General features: G+C 44.8%; 1 protein-coding gene across 2 annotated transcripts in view; it reads right to left on the bottom strand.

The window, feature by feature from the left end:
* The window catches only part of CACNA1S (calcium voltage-gated channel subunit alpha1 S), a 2,360,423-nt gene that overhangs the window by 261,246 nt on the left and 2,080,891 nt on the right, over positions 1 to 18,286 (bottom strand). The window lies entirely within an intron of this gene.

The raw sequence follows: 18,286 nt of genomic DNA, 5'->3' as shown, positions 1-18,286 counted from the left end.
AGCAGGGTATGTTACTGGTCGGGGCAGGGCTGCCCAGATCACACTTCACTCTCCTCTCAGCTGCTTTACAGTGCAGTGTTTTCATGTGACAAGCGATGTGATCCGCGGAACATTAAATAGTATATCACAAGGTGATATGCACATCGCAGAGCTCGTCACATGAAAGCACCGTATTCTAAAGCAGGCTGAGGGAGAATAGAGTGTCATCTGGGCATGCGTGCCCAGACTGCTGTCACTCACAAAGAGGCATCCCCACCAGTGACATGCCTTGCTCAGTTTGTCCGATTCCTGTCTCTACACTGGAAGGATCATTGCAAAGCATCAATAAAGGTATATATGCGCCGCAGAGAGATCAGCTTTCAGGAGCAGGGTAGGTAGTGGAAGTATATTGGGGAAGTGTAAGTGTCATGCATTGAAAACTGGGTTTCTGCCAGGTGTAAGGGAACTCCCATTGAGCGCCACAATACACACAGTACTCCAGGAACACAATATAATGGTGGGTCCTGGTGCTAGGGAGAGGGAAGCGAGGTTACCTCCTGCCACTCACCTGAGGCTAATCATTGCACTCCCTAACATCATGTGCCTAGACATTGCATGAACTGAACTCCCCCTGGCTAGTGAGAAGGCGCGCAAGAGCCCTAGTCTCACTACTACAATAAGACAACACAAGGTGGGGAGACAGACAAGGGGAAAATAGAAATAAACAAGAAAATAATCCAAGCTCCTCTAATTCAGATAAACACCATCGCTGCAATTGTCACGACTCTTCAGCTTCTTCTAGAGACTGGCTCCTTTCGAAGTGGTCAGCATAAGATGAGATTGTATAACTGCATTAGATGGTAAGACACATGTCTATTTAAGCGAAGGGGAGTGGTCATGAAGAGCTGCATCTGAGATTAAGGTTCCAAAGGGTAGCCAGATAGGAGAGAGTCCTTAACCCCTACAGCCCCAAACAAAAGCAGATACATTTAAACACAAGCTGCAGACCAGCACAAACTCGACCAAGGTCTCCCCAGAGTGGGGCACACCCATAACATTTAGTTAGGAATAGTTAGTAAAAATGAAAGGTGGTCACATTACTAGTGAAAAATGTTAAGTCTAAAAACTATTTTGCAAAGAAGAATGGACAAACATTTTAACTCTAGATGTGCAAAACTGTTAGAGCCATATGCCAAAAGACTACAGCTGTCATTGCAATTGTGGTCCTACAAAGTATTGTGTCCAGTGGACTGAATGCAAAGGAACATCACAATTTTCACATTTATATTTTTTTAATATTTAGAAAATCACCTGACGAAGGTGTGAGCTGAAAGGTGAGTCGAAGTTAGACGCCACCCACCACTGTGGGCATCCACACACTAGTGAGTTATAGTCAAGGTATGTTATCTCTTTAAATTTCAGGATACCTGTCTTCAGGCCTGGACTGACCATAGGGCAATTCTGGCAAATGCCAGTTGGGCCGGTCCCTGTAGTGGGCTAGTGTCTTTAGTGGGCCGCTGTATCTGCAGTCACCGCCGTGCTCCTCATCAGTGTGTGCATGCCGGGCACACTAGCTGCAGAAGAACCAGGAGGCAGAGTGCTGTGCTGTGCCGGCTCTGCTGTGTGACAGTGTGACCGGCATGCACACACTGCTGATCAGCGCGGCGGTGGCGGCGGCAGTGACCGCAGCTGCTTCTTTCCTATTCAAATGTATTTGCGTCTTTCAGACAACAGTGCGCCGGGACTTGGCCCCGCCCCCGACGTGCAGCAATGTGATGAGATCAGAACCTTGCTGACGTCATCACAGTGCTGCGGACGCCACACTGGATGCATCAGGCAGCAGTAAGCGCTCCATGGAGCAGCCGAAGAGACAGATTTAATTAATGGAGATGAGTGGGGAGGGGCTGAGGACACATAACGGGAAACATTTGTGAAGGAACACAGCTTTCTGAAAGGCAGGGGTGGTTACTGTATTCCGAGGAAGGGGGGGAGGCAGGAGTGTGTAGTGATAGGGTAGTGTAATTTGTGTGTGTAGGGGGTGATGGGGGGTGCATTGTATTGTGTGTGTGGGGAGGGGTAATGGGGGTGCATTGCATTGTGTGTGGGGAGGGGTAATGGAGGGTGCATTGTATTGTGTGTGGGGGGAGGGGTAATGGGGGTGCATTGCATTGTGTGTGGGGGGAGGGGTAATGGAGGGTGCATTGTATTGTGTGTGGGGGGAGGGGTAATGGGGGTGCATTGTATTGTGTGTGGGGAGGTGGTAATAGGGGGTGCATTGTATTTGTGTGTGTGTGTGTAGGGGGTGATCGGGGGTGCATAGTATTGTGTGTGTCTGTGTGTGGAGGTGGTAATAGGGGCTGCATTGTATTTGTGTGTGTGTAGGGTTTGATGTGGGGTGCATTGTATTGTGTGTGTGTGTGTGTGGGGGAGGGGTAATAGGGGGTGCATTATATTTGTGTGTGGGTAGGGGGTGATGGGGGGGTGCATTGAATTGTGTGTGGGGACGGATAATGGAGGGTGCATTGTATTGTGTGTTTGTGGGGGGAGGGGTAATGGAGGGTGCATTGTATTGTGTGTGTGTGTGAGGGATTACAAAAGATCAGTTTGGGGGGAATATATAAATGAATAATAATAATAAAAAAAGGGGCAATATGGGGGGATGTTATGGAGAGAGGCAGTGTGAGGGGTATATTATAAAGAGAGCATTGTGGAAGGGACATTATGGAGAGAAGCTGTGTATAGGGACATTATGGAAAGATGCAGCGTGGGGGTATGTGAAGGAGAGAGGCAGCGTGGGGGTATATTAAGGAGAGAGGCAGAGTTGGAGGTATTTTGGATAAAGGCAGTGTGGGGGGATATTTTGTGAAGGAAGCACAGCAATTATTTATTCAGGGGCAAAGCATGGGAGGTATTTATATTTATGGGGCAGTATAATGATACTTTTATTTGTAAAGGTGCTGTGTGGGGAAGTGCTGCTGAAGAATAAAGAGGGAGGTCTTCAGAGACGAGCAGTGGGCACGAAACCTCATCATGGCGTCTGTACTGTGTGGAGACCATAGGGATGGGATCGACTCAGAAGATGTCCCCTATAAAGGTACATGGATGTAAATGGTTACACTGTGTGCAATTATTATTAGGCAAGTTGTATTTTAGAGGATTTTTTTTATTATTGATCAATAACTATGTTCTCAATCAACCCAAAAGATTCATAAACATTAAAGCTTAATATTTTTTGAAGTTGGAGTGGTTTTTTTTTTAGATTTGGCTATATTAGGTGGATATCTTTTTGTGCAGGTAACTATGACTGTGCAGAATTATTAGGCAACTTAATAAAAAACAAATATATTCCCATCTTACTTGTTTATTTTCACCAGGTAAACCAATATAACTGCACAAAATTTAGAAATAAACATTTCTGACAGGCAAAAACAAAATCCAAAAAATTAGTGACCAATATAGCCACCTTTCTTTATGATGACACTCAACAGCCTACCAGCCATAGATTCTGTCAGTTGCTTGATATGTTTATGATCAACATAGTGTGCAGCAGCAACCACAACCTCCCAGACACTGTTCCGAAAGGTGTACTGTTTTCCCTTCCTGTAGATCTCACATTTTATGAGGGACCACAGGTTCTCTATGGGGTTCAGATCAGGTGAACAAGTGGGCCATGTCATTATTTTTTCATCTTTTAGACCTTTACTGGACAGCCACATTGTGGAGTAGTTGGATGCATGTGATGGAGTATTGTCCTGCATGAAAATCATGTTTTTCTTGAACGATACCGACTTCTTCCTGTGCCACTGCTTGAAGAAGTTGTCTTCCAGAAACTGGCAGTAGGTCTGGGAGTTGAGCTTCACTCCATCCTCAACCCGAAAAGGTCCCACAAGTTCATCTTTGATCATACCAGCCCATACTAGTACCCCACCTCCACCTTGCTGGCGTCTGAGTCGGAGTGGAGCTCTCTGCCCTTTACTGATCCAGCCTCTGGCCCATCCATCCATCCCATTTCATCAGTCCATAAAACCTTTGAAAAATCAGTCTTAAGATATTTCTTGGTCCAGTCTTGACGTTTTATCTTATGTTTCTTGTTCAAAAGTGGTCGTTTTTCAGCTTTTCTTACCTTGGCCATGTCCCTGAGTATGGCACACCTTGTGCTTTTTGATACTCCAGTGACGTTGCAGCTCTGAAATATGGCCAAACTGGTGGCAAATGGCATATTGACAGCTTCATGCTTGATTTTCCTCAATTCATGGGCAATTATTTTGCGCCTTTTTTGCCCAACACGCTTCTTGTGACCATGTTGGCTATTTGTCATGAAGCGCTTGATTGTTTTGTGATCATGCTTCCAAAGTTTGGCAATTTCAAGACTGTTGCATCCCTCTACAAGACATCTCACAATTTTGGACTTTTCAGAGCCCGTCAAATCTCTCTTCTGACCCATTTTGCCAAAGGAAAGGAAGTTGCCTAATAATTAAGCACACCTTATATAGGATGTTGATGTCATTACACCACACCCCTCCTCATTACAGAGATGCACATCACCTGATTTACTTAATTGGTAGTTGGCTCTCAAGCCTATATGGCTTGGAGTGGGACAACATGTATAAAAATTATCATGTGATCAAAATACTCCTTTGCCTAATAATTCTGCACACAGTGTATTTGTGATATTGCCTGCATCTTATCAGTATTGTGGTTCCTGTATGCTCCGGAGTCTGATAACAACAACTCCCAGCATTTCCTCACCATTGTTAAGGACAAGCTGGGAGTTGTAGATTCCAGCATCTTCCGAGCCTTCCCATTGATCTGCATTGTAAAATACAGAACGTTTTCCGAGTGGAAAACACCAGAAGAATGGGGCTTTCACTGCTTTTAATCACTTGGTGGTTTTAGAAACCTGAAGTGGGTAAAAGATGCTCAAAATCCTGAACCTGTGCACAGCGAGTAGATGTATGTGATCATTCGAGGATTTTTCATAGTAGTTTCCATAGTGGGATCTGCCCCCCAAAAAATATCATCGCACATACCCTAAGTGGTATGGGTCCAAAATTTTCACCAGTGAAAACGACAGCTTCCCTGATCACCTATCTGTAGAAAAGGTCATCTATATTAGTTCATGGGGATCTGATTTTGTATCCCTGCCCATCAGCTATGTGACCGCAGCATTATGTGGAGAGCAGCATCCACTTCATTATCTGCGAGACCCAGCTCTGTAGGGAAAATAGCGACTTCACCAGGTCCTGCTACTAAGAGCAATAAATAGGACTGAGCTGTAATACTGGATGCAGCCGTGACTACATGTTATATGGTCGTGTTACACAACCTACAAGTGCACAAAGATATTACACATTCAACACGCGAAAAGTGGGCCTGTGCACCCCCAAATGCCAAGGCTGAATTTTAGTCCCAGTAAGGCCCTGCCTGTCTTTATGTCACTATATGCCGGTACTATTGATTGCTGCATTTAACTACAATTGTGCACTTTGTATCTTTCTATTAGGCTGATTGTTATGTTATTAGGCACTTGCCACTTTGCAACTATTTATATTTAGTTACATTGGTGCACCCTGTTGTAGCGCCCCACGGGACCTCAGCGGTTAGTCGTCACCAGACTAGTGGATTTGTGAGGTTGCTGTGACTGGCCTGACCCGGCTCCGTAGCCCCGTCGGCTACATGTAAAAGACAAACAGGCTGGTGCAAGGTGTAAAGGGGGATGGAAGGAGGGTAATGGGTCCCTGGGAAGGGTGTCACCGGTTGCAGTGGTGACTGGGGTCTCGGCCTCCTTCGCCACAGACCCTTCCTGTGACTTTTCCTCTTTCAGGAGTGGTGTTGGATGGGAATGGAAGATGCTTTACAGCGCCACCCGTGGTGTGCGGCAAGGGATTAGCCGCCGCTGCGAGATATTGCTCTCCTTCGGGGCTGATGTTAACGCAGCCCAGATAGTCCAGCTCCCGACAGGTGGAGCGAGCCCCAGCGAGGATGAGGACAACGGCGTCCTGGCTGATGGCGCCGAAGCGCGAGGCGGCGGCGCCGGCAATGACAAGGACGACACCGGGGTTGTGGTTCAAAGTTCTTTCTACTCACAGTTCTTAAAGGTCTCCGAAGGTGCCGCTTTCCGCCGCCATGGATGGACTCCAGCCAGTCCCGGGAGAATCAAAGGCAATCACCGGTGTCTGTGGAAATCCACTGACTCGCGGCTCCCCGTGGCTTGAAGCAACTTGGGAACTCCAATGTCCGTTTTAAGTGTCCCGTCCCGTATGCACGTGATGCGGGTCCTCACCGTGGGGCCTGGCTGTAAACTCGACCCCCGATCCTATATATCACTGTGCTCCAAGAAAGTGGGTGGTGGGCGATGGGACATGAAATCCCCAACCCTTGCAGATTTGTTAGAGTCCATGAAGGTGTCCCCAAAAGAGGGGTCTGCACCCTGACTGCGCTGGCACTGTGGAAGCGGTTAAGTTCCCCCCAGCTGCCATGTCTCCTCTGTCTCACCATCTCCACCGGTCGCCTCTGTCTCTCGCCCTCTTCCAGTCTGGCCGGTCACAGCTATAGAAGCTTTGTGAAGCACTCTCTATAGTAGCCGTGGTACTACAAGTCCCATGATGTTCTGGCACGCTCTTCTCCTTCCCCGAGATAGCTCCTAAGCACACATCCTATGCGGTCCCCCTGAGGGGAGCTGACTGTGGCACTCCCTTCAGGGGACATGTTGTTCCTTCGCTGTCTCAGACTGTTCTGAAGTGAAAACTGTTTGTGTGTTTCTTCCTCACTCAGTGCCCCCACCTTAGTGGCTGTTGCCTGGTTAACCTGTAATTCCCCAGACTGTCCAGCTTCCTGTGTAAGTGGTGACTCATAGCTAGATGTTTTGTGTAAGTGAAACAAACAACACCAGTGATTACCTCCTTCATCACCCGAATCCAAGCATTGCACCCCAAATGACATGCAATGACTTGTGGCGACTGAACCCCAGGGGCGCCACACTGTGTCTACCTATAGACTAGTATGATATCAGGTATTTTCTATTGACTTTTCAGCTGGAGTCGTAGTTGTCGCTGTTGTTAGCATTATTTTGCTATCTCTGCTATTTATGTGTCACTATATTTATAGGCATTATATCTATCTACCGGCATTGACCACTATGACCTCAGGCACTTGCACTTTTACATTATGATTCAGCAGTGAGCATTGCTGTAAGCCGATAATTGTGCTGCTTATAACATCTTGCTTATGTTAGGTATATCAAACTTATGAATTTATATACACTTTGCATTTTATGATATACTGTTATTATTTTATTTGGATTGTCCCTGTTGTATGGATTGATGTATTTTTCTTCCTGTTTGATTGTGCTATCCACCTCCCTTATTTTAAAAAACAATTTCAATAAAGCATAATTTTTATTTATCATGTGGACTTGTGTGTTGGTGGTTTCTCTTTCCAATTTATTTATTTATTTAGAAAACCATGTATCATTTCCTTTACACTTCACAAATACTTGCTACTTTGTGTTGGTATATCATATAAAATCCCAATAAAATATGTATAAGTTTGTGAAAAAGATTATTAAACCCTTCACGACACCTTTGACATAAGCTTACGTCATGGTCGGATAGGGATTCACGACGTGCGTAGAAAACTTATGTCATGGTGATCACGCTACAATAACGATCTAGAGGGTGCAAAGCCAACAAATTATTTAATTCTGAGTGCAGTTCCTTGTGTGAAATGGAAATTGATCAAGAAAAGGAGAAAAGCTTCACACAATTTAGATGCACACACCAATAGATACAAATAAGAATGTACAAATCTTTATTATATCTTTTATTAAATCCATAAAACCATTTAAAAACTAGCATTGTCACGAACCATGACCTCCATAGGATTACAATAGACCACTCATATTATGGTGATCCAATTATACAATAACAATCAATAGGAAAATAACATCCATTGTTACAATCCTCAATGCAGCATATTGCATGTACAGTCATATGAAAAAGTTTGGGCACCCCTTTTAATGTTAACCTTTTTTCTTTATAACAATTTGGGTTTTTGCAACAGCTATTTCAGTTTCATATATCTAATTACTGATGGACTGAGTAATAGTTCTGGATTGAAATGAGGTTTATTGTACTAACAGAAAATGTGCAATCCGCATTTAAACAAAATTTGACCGGTGCAAAAATATGGGCACCCTTATCAATTTCTTGATTTGAACACTCCTAACTACTTTTTACTGACTTACTAAAGCACTAAATTGGTTTTGTAACCTCATTGAGCTTTGAACTTTATAGGCAGGTGTATCCAATCATAAGGGAAGGTATTTAAGGTGGCCACTTGCAAGTTGTTCTCCTATTTGAATCTCCTATGAAGAGTGGCATCATGGGCTCCTCAAAACAACTCTCAAGTGATCTGAAAACAAAGATTATTCAACATAGTTGTTCAGGGGAAGGATACAAAAAATTGTCTCAGAGATTTAAACTGTCAGTTTCCACTGTGAAGAACATAGTAAGGAAATGGAAGAACACAGGTACAGTTCTTGTTAAGCCCAGAAGTGGCAGGCCAAGAAAAATATCAGAAAGGCAGAGAAGAAGAATGGTGAGAACAGTCAAGGACAATCAACAGACCACCTCCAAAGACCTGCAGCATCATCTTGCTGCAGATGGTGTCAATGTGCATCGGTCAACAATACAGCGCACATTGCACAAGGAGAAGCTGAATGGGAGAGTAATGCGAAAGAAGCAGTTTCTGCAAGCACGCCACAAACAGAGTTGCCTGACGTATGCAAAAGCACATTTGGACAAGCCAGTTACATTTTGGAAGAAGGTCCTGTGGACTGATGAAACAAAGATTGAGTTGTTTGGTCATACAAAAAGGCGTTATGCATGGAGGCAAAAAAACACGGCATTCCAAGAAAAGCACTTGCTACCCACAGGAAAATTTGGTGGAGGTTCCATCATGCTTTGTGGCTCTGTGGCCAATGCCGGCAGCGGGAATCTTGTTAAAGTTGAGGGTCGCATGGATTCAACTCAGTATCAGCAGATTCTTGACAATAATGTGCAAGAATCAGTACGAAGTTGAAGTTACGCAGGGGATGGATATTTCAGTAAGACAATGATCCAAAGCACTGCTCCAAATCTACTCAGGCATTCATGCAGAGAAACAATTACAGTGTTCTGGAATGGCCATCCCAATCCCCAGACCTGAATATCATTGAAAATCTGTGGGATGATTTGAAGCGTGTCGTCCATGCTCGGAGACCATCAAACTTAACTGAACTGGAATTGTTTTATAAACAGGAATGGTCAAATATACCTTCATCTAGGATCCAGGGACTCATTAAAAGCAACAGGAAGCGACTAGAAGCTGTTATTTTTGCAAAAGGAGGATCTACAAAATATTAATGTCACTTTTATGTTGAGGTGCCCATACTTTTTCACCGGTCAAATTTTGTTTAAATGCGGATTGCACATTTTCTGTTAGTACAATAAACCTCATTTCAATCCAGAAATATTACTCAGTCCATCAGTTATTGGATATATGAAACTGAAATAGCTGTTGCAAAAACCCAAATTGTTATAAAGAAAAAAGGTTAACATTAATAGGGGTACCCAAACTTTTTAATATGACTGTATATACACATATGTAATATTTGACAAAATATCAGCACTGATATTCCAAGGTCAACATATACTTAAATGGATGTAGAGAATTATAGACCTAAAAAAAGAGGTGATGCGGAAATAATTACCTACAGTGCTGGACAAAATTATTGGCACCCCTGCAATTCTGTCAGATAATACTCAGTTTCTTCTTGAAAATGATTGCAATCACAAATTCTTTGGTATTATTATCTTCATTTATTTTGCTTGCAATGAAAAAACACAAAAGAGAATGAAACAAAAATCAAATCATTGATCATTTCACACAAAACTCGAAAAATGGGCCAGACAAAAGTATTGGCACCCTTAGCCTAACTACTACTACCTAGCCTACTTGGTTGCACAACCTTTAGCCAAAATATCTGCGAACAACCGCTTCCGGTAACCATCAATGAGTTTCTTACAATGCTCTGCTGGAATTTTAGACCATTCTTCTTTGGCAAACTGCTCCAGGTCCCTGAGATTTGAAGGGTGCCTTCTCCAAACTGCCATTTTGAGATCTCTCCACAGGTGTTCTATGGGATTCAGGTCTGGACTCATTGCTGGCCACTTTAGTAGTCTCCAGTGCTTTCTATCAAACCATTTTCTAGTGCTTTTTGAAGTGTGTTTTGGGTCATTGTCCTGCTGGAAGACCCATGACCTCTGAGGGAGACCCAGCTTTCTCACACTGGGCCCTACATTATGCTGCAAAATTTGGTAGTCTTCAGACTTCATAATGCCATGCACACGGTCAAGCAGTCCAGTGCCAGAGGCAGCAAAGCAACCCCAAAACATCAGGGAACCTCCGTCATGTTTGACTGCAGGGACCGTGTTCTTTTCTTTGAATGCCTCTTATTTTTTTTCCTGTAAACTTTATGTTGATGGCTTTTCCCAAAAAACTCTACTTTTGTCTCATCTGCCTAGAGAACATTCTTCCAAAACGTTTTAGGCTTTCTCAGGTAAGTTTTGGCAAACTCCAGCCTGGCTTTTTTATGTCTCGGTGTAAGAAGTGGGGTCTTCCTGGGTATCCTACCATACAGTTCCTTTTCATTCAGACGCCGACGGATAGTACAAGCCTACAACCTGCCGTAACCCTCAGTCTGATTACAGCGCCGCACAATCAGCTCTACCCTAACCTACTGTATCCTCATCTATCCCTTGTAGACTGTGAGCCCTCACGGGCAGGGACCTCTCTCCTCCTGTACCTGTCTGTGTCTTGTACTGTTTATGATTATTGTACTTGTCCCTATTATGTATACCCCTTTCACATGTAAAGCGCCATGGAATTGATGGCGCTATAATAATAAATAATAATAATAATAATAGTACGGGTTGACACTATTGTACCCTCGGACTGCAGGGCAGCTTGAACTTGTTTAGATGATAGTCGAGGTTCTTTATCCACCATCCGCACAATCTTGCGTTCAAATCTCTTGTCAATTTTTCTTTTCCTTCCACATCTAGGGAGGTTAGCCACAGTGCCATGGGCTTTGAACTTCTTGATGACACTGCGCACCGTAGACACAGGAACTTTCAGGTCTTTGGAGATGGACTTGTAGCCTTGAGATTGCTCATGCTTCCTCACAATTTGGATTCTCAAGTCCTCAGACAGTTCTTTGGTCTTCTTTCTTTTCTCCATGCTCAATGTGGTACACACAAGGACACAGGACAGAGTTTGATTCAACTTTAATCCATGTCAACTGGCTGTAAGTGTGATTTAGCTATTGCCAATACCTGTTAGGTGCCACAGGTAAGTTACAGGTGCTGTTAATTACACAAATTAGAGAAGCATCACATGATTTTTCAAACAGTGCAAATACTTTTGTCCACCCCTTTTTATGTTTGGTGTGGAACTATATCCAATTTGGCTTTTTGACAATTTTTTTTTTTCATTGCAAGCAAAATAAATGAAGATTATAATACCAAAGAATTTGTGATTGCAATCATTTTTAAGAAGAAACTGAGTATTATCTGACAGAATGGCAGGGGTGCCAATACTTTTGGCCAGAACTGTATAGACAGCCACTACCGTATTTTTCGGACTATAAGACGCCCCGGACCATAAGACGCACCCTGTTTTTATCGGAGGAAAATAGGAAAATAAAATTTTAAGCAAAAAATGTGGTCATGACACACTGTTATGGGGTGAAGATCTGCAGCTGACACTGTTATGGGGGTAATGTCCCCAAATTCTCTACTAAGGTACCCAGTCCTAATAATAATCCTCCTGCCTTGTATAGGATCCTTATCCTTGTATATATGTACCCCATCCTGGTATAGCCCCCATCCTGCTACATAGCGCCATTCTGGTATATGCCCTTATCCTGCTATATACTGCCATCCTGCTATATACCGCCATCCTTCTATATACCACCATCCTGCTATATACCCCCATCCTGCTATATATCCCCATCCTGGTATATGCCCTCATCATGCTATATAGCCCCATCCTGCTACATACTGCCATCCTGGAATATGCCCCCATCCTGCTATATACCCCCATCCATCCTGCTATATACTCCCATCCATCCTGCTATATACCCCATTCTGCTATATACCCCATCCATCCTGATATATATCCCCATCTATCCTGCTATATATCCCCATCTATTCTGCTATATACCCTCATCCTGCTATATGACCCGCTACATGTGGGACACAAAAAAAATAAACGTTCATACTCACCTTTCCTCGCTCCATGCAGCATCGCTCCTCCTCCTGTCAGTGCTGCCAGCAGCGCCGCTGGAGTGTGGAGCCGTCCCCGTTCCCCTGCAGCATCGCGATCTCCTAATCTCCTACTGTCTGCCTGTCAGCTGACCTATGTGGAGACCAGCGGTGCGCACAGGGATGACGTCATCGATGTGCACACCGCTTCTGCACAGATAAGCTGGTCGGTAGACAGGAGGAGATCGCGATGCTGCAGGGGAACGGTGACGGGTGAGTATACGGATTCACTGCCACCCGCGCTGATGATGATGCGTAGGGAGCAGTGAATACAGCCGCACATGATCACTCCAGGCTGTAGTTGCCAGGGGTGATCATGCGGGCCGGCTCTTTTACTATGCACGCAGCCCCCGCTCATCATCCCGCCCACCTGTCAGCGCCGGCGTCAGCGCTGATGGATGATGGGCAGGAGGATGGGCGTGCATATGAAATGAGCGGGCCCACGTAGTCACGGCAGGCTGCTACAGCCTGCTCATGCCACCGATGACCAGCTCCACCTCAGCACCCTCATTCCCTGCAGCCACATTCAGACTATAAGATGCACCCCCCACTTTCCCCCAATATTTGGGGGGAAAAGTGCGTCTTATAGTCAGAAAAATATGGTATATCTCTAATAGTAACAACTTGAGTACCATGTAAAGTATGGAACATATCTATCATCCCTATATGTATAAAGGCAAATTGACTCCAAGATACCAGACATAGATTGTGACAAAAAGGGGGAAATTAAGATGTTATAAAATGAAACCCATAGAAATAATGAGAAACCTATCCCCTACGCCATAATATAGAGCCAGTATTATGTGGTCTATATAAGGTGCAGCCAGTGCAGTACTGGCACTATCAGGCACAGTGTGTACATTCCATTAGGGGGCAGCTCGGGTGTTTAGGCTGTGAAATTCAACTTAATAAAGTTTGAAAAGTCATGCACTTTTTAATTGACGTGTGCACCTTTTCTGCTAATGTCCGGGCGGGTTATGCACGTGGATCCCCGCCCCCCGCCGCCTGTTCCTCCCTCCCTCTAGCCGTATTTAAATTTCTAATCTTCAGTTACACGGTGTCGGATTTAGCGCCTGCGCATAGCGCTCATCTCCGGCGCCATGTTTCTGATTCTGAAGCCCACAGTATTATGGTGCATGAGAGGGCGGCGCATGCGCCCTCGCTTCTTCAGATCTGTTGTGACCATGGGAGCGCGCGCGATCACAACAGGACTGGAGCACAGCTGATCTTAGCTGCAACAGACGATATTGTAGCAGACGTCTGCTGCAGCCAATCAGGGTAAGATCAGCTGTGCTGAAAAAGCGAGGGCACATGCGCCGCCCTCTCATGCACCACCCTCTCATGCACCATAATACTGTGGGCTTCAGAAACATAGCGCCGGAGATGAGCGCTATGCGCAGGCGCTAACTCCGACGCCGTGTAACTGAAGATTAGAAATTTACATACGGCCAGAGGGAGGGAGGAACAGGTGGCGGGGGGGCGGGGATACATGTGCATAACCCACCCGGACATTAGCAGCAAAGGTGCACACGTCAATCAAAAAGTGCATGAATTTTCAATGGCATATACACACTGTGCCTGATAGTGCCAGTACTGCACTGGCTGCACCTTATATAGGAAAATGCTGGTGTTTGGTTCCCTTTAACGTTAATGGAGGCAGGGTTTTTGGAGAGTAACTGTAAAGAGCGGGGTTACATTTTTCCCTTCAAAACATAGTCTATGACGTTCCCTGAGTCACATGAGGCGTGCAAAAATTTGTGATTGTAAATGTGATTCCTTTAGCAGAAACACACACACACACACACACACACACACACATACACACACACTCAGCTTTATATATTAGATTGGATCACCATCATATATGAGTGGTGTATTGTAATCCTATGGGGGTCGTGATTTGTAACAATTCTGGTTTTTAAATGGTTTTGTGGTGTGTATGTCTATGCATTTAATAAAGATTTGTGCATTCTTATTTGTATCTACTGGTGTGTGCATCTAAATTGTGTGAAGCTTTTCTCTTTTTCTTGCTCATGGTGATAATGCTGGCACAGGAGCTGTGCACATACGATCTCCGCTGGGAGCTCGACGTAAGTAATAGTTGAGCTCGGGTTGTCACAGACAGGGATGGTCTCCACGCCGCCACTGGCTGTTTAACTACCTAAATGCTGTAATCAACAGCGATCGCAGCATTAAGGGGCTGCAAGATAGTGTGCGCTCCATCTCCCAAATGATCAAGACGCCAGCGATGTGATCACGGGTTCCCGATAGATGCCATGGCAACTTGAGGTCATCATGACAACATCATGACGACCTCTTGGTAAGCCAGTAATGACAAGTGTTTTAGACCATGTCACGAGTATGGTCTAAGATGCTTGTCTCAGTGTAAGGGTTCAGTCACATCTGTATATGAAATCTGTGAGTACAATGCGAGAACAAAATCATTGCATTCGCAACAATGTTAAACAATAGAGCAGAGCACATCTCCTAATTTTCCCTCTGCAAAATTTGACGTACGGCCCAAATCACAGCAAGCTGCGAGTGTCTGTGTGCCTCGTTTCGTAATAGTCAAACCCTTGGAAGAGTATGCCCAAAGTACTACTTTTGATTATTATATTACATGGGTACAAGAAAAACACGAAGCACATGGACAGCACACGGACATGCATTTTTAAGATGGAGTTTTACATAATGTGAAAAGCTAGATATAGATAGATGAATGGACAGATAATAAATAGATGTGCAACACACATATAATGTCCCACACCTTTGCATAATGCAAGCTTGCACCCTTTTGTGTCCTTCATGTGGCACCAAAGGGTGTTTAACATTGTCTTTTGCCATAAAATAGTAATAATAAAAAAAATGATGTGGGGTCTCCGCTATTTTTGGTTGCTAGCTAAAGTAAAGAAGATTGATGCAGCCTGCAGCCCTCAGCTGGCTGCTTTACCTTGGCTGGTCATCCGAAACAAAGGTCATCCAATGATGTTTTTATAAAATTATTTAATTAAATTTAAATAAATAATTAAAAAAATGCTAGGTCCCCCAGAAATTGGATCTCCAGATATGGTGAAGTTGACAGCTGAGGTCTGGTATTTTCACGCTGGGAAGGCCCATAGTTTTTGGGGACTTCCGAACTTAAAAATAGCCGGCCACAGCCACTACAGAAGTGGCACATTCATTGGATGCGCCAATCCTGGCTCTTTGCCTCAGTTCTTCCCGTTGCTCTGATGCGGTGGCAAACTGGATAATATATGGGGTTGATGCCAGCTTGGAATTGTCAGCTGGCATAAAGCCCGGGTATTAGTAATGGTTGGGCATCTATCAGACACCCCTGTTATAATCCGGAACCATGGAAGACCACCACAAATCATTGGAAAAAGGTGACAAGAGCATTGGCAACTAATCTGGCCGCCATCCCCTTACTAACCATCACAACTAGAAGTCGCCGAGGGGTGAACTAACATCCTGTGCACCGCGAACCCAGCCGGAGAACTAACTATCCTAAAGGTAGGAAAGATGAATAACTCTCTGCCTCAGAAAATAGACAAGAATAGCTAGCCCCCCACATTCAAAGACTGCAGTGATATAGGAAAAACACAATACACAGGTAGATGACAGGATTAGCAAAAGGTGAGGCCCCCGCTGACTAAAATAGGAAAGGACAGGAAAGGGACTGATGGTGGCCAGAGAAAAACCCTACCAAAATACCAACTTCCTGATAGTACAAAAAGGCCCTCAGATCGCACGATCTGAACTCCGTCCTATACCAGGTGCCCTTGTCATACCAATGAACAGAAAACAAGAATTATAACAAAGTCAACAAGCCACAAACACATGGACCCAAAGGAGCTATACTCCACACAGAACTGCAGGGAGTTCCTCAACAATCCACTGAGGGGGAAAATCCCTGCAAGCAAATAAACTGAAACCAACCACAGCAAATGACAAACCCAGACAAACAAAAGAACCAGACAATAAATAAAGAGCAAGCACTTATCTGGGGAAGATGTGGTGTGGAGCAGGATTAAGCAGGCTGGAGATACAAAAAACAACTGACATCCGGCAACAGCCTACAATCAGACCAGGATTTAAATAAGCAGAGAGTTAGCAAAGGAAACACCCACTGCACAACACACCTGGTCCAAACCATTCTTGGCCACCAGAGGGAGCCTCCCAGCAGCCAAAACATAACTAACATTCACAACAGTACCCCCCCCTTGAGGAGGGGTCACCAAACCCTCACCCACGCCACCAGGTCGCTCGGGATGAGCATGATGGAAGGCGTGAACCAACCTGTCCGCATGAATGTCAGAAGCCACAACCCAAGAGTTATCCTCCTGCCCATAACCCTTCCATTTCACAAGGTACTGAAGCTGACGCCTACTGCGAAGGCAATCCAGAATTTTTTCAACCTCATACTCCACATCCCCTTGTACCAAAACAGGGTCAGGAGGCGCTGCTTCAGGAACTGCTGGCTCCACATGTTTCTTCAACAAGGACTTATGGAAGACATTGTGAATCTTAAATGACGCAGGCAGAGTCAAACGGAAAGATACAGGGTTAATAATCTCCGAAATCTTATAAGGTCCAATAAATCTGGGCTTAAATTTAGGAGACGGAACTCTCATAGGAATATTTTTAGAGGACAACCACCCCATGTCCCCTACTTTAAACCGGGGACCAACAGTCCGACGCCGGTTGGCAAACTTTTGGGCAGTTTCTTGGGACTGAAACAATTTATCCACTACCTGCCCCCAAATCTGCTGCATTCTGTTGACCACCGAATCCACCCACAAGACAGTCAGACGGCTTAAGCTGCCCTGAGAGGAACCTAGGGTGATACCCAAAATTGCAGAAAAAGGGGGACACCAACGTGGTAGAGCTAGCTCTATTGTTAAGGGCAAATTCAGCCAAAGGTAAAAACGAAACCCAGTCATCCTGATCCGCAGAAACAAAACACCGTAAATAGGTCTCCAGGGTCTGGTTAGCCCTTTCAGTCTGACCGTTGGTCTGAGGATGAAATGCCGAGGAGAAAGACAGCTGAACACCCAATTTGGAGCAAAAAATCCTCCAAAACCTGGATACAAACTGCACCCCTCTGTCAGAAACAATGTTTTCGGGAATACCATGCAAACGAACAACATGTTGGAAAAACAAAGGCACCAACTCTGATGAAGACGGCAATTTAGATAGGGGAACCAAGTGGACCATCTTGGAGAATCTGTCACAGATCACCCAAATCACAGTCATTTTCTGAGAGACGGGAAGCTCTGAAATAAAATCCATAGAGATGTGCGTCCAAGGTTTCTTAGCTACAGGAAAAGGCAATAATAGCCCACTAGAACGTGAACAACAGGGCTTGGACCTAGAACAAACCCCACACAACTGCACAAAACGACGGACATCTCGGGACAGGGAAGGCCACCAAAAAGAGCGTCTCACAAGATCCCGAGTACCAAAAATGCCAGGATGACCCGCCAAAAGAGAGCAATGAACCTCAGAGACAACTCGGTCTCTCCATTGGTCTGAGACAAACAGTTTCCCTGTAGGACATCTCTCAGGTTTATCCCCCTGAAATTCCACCAGTGCCAACCGCAGATCAGGCGAAATAGCCGAGAAAACTACACCATCATTCAGGATAGTAGACGGTTCGACAACCTCCAAAGAGTTAGCGCAGAAACTCCTGGAAAGGGCATCGGCCTTAACATTCTTGGTGCCCGGCAAAAAAGAGACCACAAAATTAAACCGGGTAAAAATCAAAGCCCACCTGGCCTGCCGAGGATTCAACCTCTTGGCCGATTCCAGATAGATGAGATTCTTGTGGTCCGTAAGCACCACAACTTGATGCCTAGCCCCCTCCAACCAATGCCTCCACTCTTCAAATGCCCACTTCATAGCAAATAATTCCTGGTTCCCCACATCATAATTCCGTTCAGAAG

Source organism: Anomaloglossus baeobatrachus, chromosome 1, assembly GCF_048569485.1.
Source record: "Anomaloglossus baeobatrachus isolate aAnoBae1 chromosome 1, aAnoBae1.hap1, whole genome shotgun sequence".
In the NCBI taxonomy this organism is placed as follows: domain Eukaryota; kingdom Metazoa; phylum Chordata; class Amphibia; order Anura; family Aromobatidae; genus Anomaloglossus; species Anomaloglossus baeobatrachus.
This window is presented reverse-complemented; position numbering and strand designations above follow the sequence as displayed.